Source organism: Rhincodon typus, unplaced genomic scaffold (assembly GCF_021869965.1).
Source record: "Rhincodon typus isolate 14 unplaced genomic scaffold, sRhiTyp1.1 hic_rhity00003338, whole genome shotgun sequence".
Classification (NCBI taxonomy): domain Eukaryota; kingdom Metazoa; phylum Chordata; class Chondrichthyes; order Orectolobiformes; family Rhincodontidae; genus Rhincodon; species Rhincodon typus.
In genome coordinates, this window is record NW_025968976.1 from 16,296 (window position 1) to 18,377 (window position 2,082).

A 2,082-nucleotide genomic window follows, 5' to 3' on the forward strand; every position below is an offset into this window, starting at 1 on the left:
TGTAGGGGGCTGGAGGAGGTGTCAGAGGTAGGGAGGGGGTGTAGGGGCTGGAGCAGGTGACAGCGATAGGGAGGGGTGTAGGCGTTGGAGGTGGTGTCAGAGATAGGGAGGGGTGTAGGGGGCTGGAGGAGGTGACACCTATATGGAGGGGTGTAGGGGATGGAGGAGGTGACAGAGATAGGGAGGGGGTGTAGGGGGCTGGAGGAGGTGTCAGAGGTAGGGAGGGGGTGTAGGGGGCTGGAGGCGGTGACAGAGATAGGGAGGGGTGCAGGGGGCAGGAGGAGGTGACAGAGATAGGGAGGGGGTGGAGGAGGTGTCAGAGATAGGGAGGGTGACAGATAGCGAGGGGGCGTGGGGGCTGGAGGGGGTGGCAGAGATAGGGAGGGGGTGCAGGGGATGGAGGAGGTGACAGAGATAAGGAGGGGTACGTAGGGGGCAGGAGGAGGTGACAGAGATAAGGAAGGGGTGCAGGGGCTGGAGGAGGTGTCAGAGATAGGGAGCGGGTGTAGGGGGCTGGAGGGGATGACAGAGATAGGGAGGGGTGTAGGGGGCTGGAGGTGGTGTCAGAGATAGTGATATACCACAGACCCCTCACTATAAAACAAATATACCCCGCCCCCCTCACTGTAACACACTGATATACCCCACACCCCTCACTGTAACAAATAGATATACCCCACACCCCTCACTGTAACACACTGATATACTTCACACCCCTCACTGAAAGACACTGATACACCCCACACCCTGCACTGTAACACACTGATATATCCCACACCCTTCACTGTAACACACTGATATACCCCACACTCCTCACTATAACACACTGATATACCCCACACCCCTCACTGTAACACACTGATATACCCCACACCCCTCACTGTAACAAATAGATATACCCCACACTCCTCACTATAACACACTGATATACCCCACACCCCTCACTGTAACACCCTTTAAGAGTTGCGCAGTGTTTTGGAATAAATCTCCCTTTTCATATTTCTGGGGATGTATTGTGGAAAGAGCTGGGGTTCCGATGGCAAACATTTCTGTCTCTTGGTGCCCTCGGCGTTTGTGAATCGGGTGTTCGACCTTCCAACAGGGGGCAGTCCCAGCGTAGGAAGCTGTCTCTGCCAAAATCCAGGATTCGCCTGGAGATAGACAATTGCCTTTTTTGGCGAATTATATTCCGCTGATGCATCTGGGAGTGTTGGTTTTGTTCGTGGACTTTTAATTGAATAAAGACACATTTTCTCTCTCTCTCTTACACACACACACACTCGTTCTCTGGGATCTATTTGAACTAAATCTGCAGATGGAACAGATAAGCATTTGTCACACTCTCAGTTTTGGTACTGACCAAGTGATAAAACTCTGTTGTTCGACAGTAATTGGCGAGCTTTCGAAACGAAAAAGCAATCACTTCTGAAAGCAACAACTACAAAAAACAAGCATTGCACATTTTTCAAAAGTTTTCCAGAAAGTTTGGAAAAGGTTTTGCAGCAGGTTTCGTTAAACGTTGTCCCCCGTATTTGCAACTGCCTTATCGGCATCCTTTTCAAACAATGATGATCCCTCCTGCCTCCCTGTTACAAAACATTTTCAGGGTACTTACTCAGAGTGTGCAGCGTGTTTTATGATAGAGACAGTGAGACACAATCGCCCTTATTGACTCCGCGGACTGGGCTGTCTCCTCGCACTCCCACGGTGACTGCCGCAATTGACACTCTGCACTTTTCTCTCTCTCTGCCTCCTCTCTCTGGCTTTTCTCTTATTAAAAAAATCCTTAATTGGTCAGATATCAAATTGTGAAGTCCTTTAAACTGACGTCTCTCCAGTCACCGCCTTCTTGCCAACATTACGTCAATACAAACCCCCCAAGAAATTGCAAAATCAGAACGAGAGAGAGAGACAGAGTCAGGTTAATGCAGAAACATGGGCCCTTGGCTGGGGCAAGTTCAGGGTGTGGGTCAGTGCAGACAAAACGAAACGCACATTCCATGACCTCTGAGCACCTTCCATCACAGCCAGAGCTGTGTGGGGTGTGTCAGTGTGTTACAGTGAGGGGTGTGGGGTATATCA

At 50.5% G+C, this 2,082-nt stretch overlaps 1 protein-coding gene across 1 annotated transcript in view; it reads right to left on the minus strand.

Moving 5' to 3' along the window:
- The window catches only part of LOC125481728 (filamin-A-like), a gene marked incomplete at its 3' end in the record, with an annotated part of 17,960 nt that extends 16,137 nt beyond the window's left edge, over positions 1–1,823 (minus strand). The window contains exon 1 of the mRNA XM_048593626.1: positions 1,616–1,823. The remainder of the gene's footprint in view (positions 1–1,615) is intronic.
- Positions 1,824–2,082: the final 259 nt, after the last annotated feature.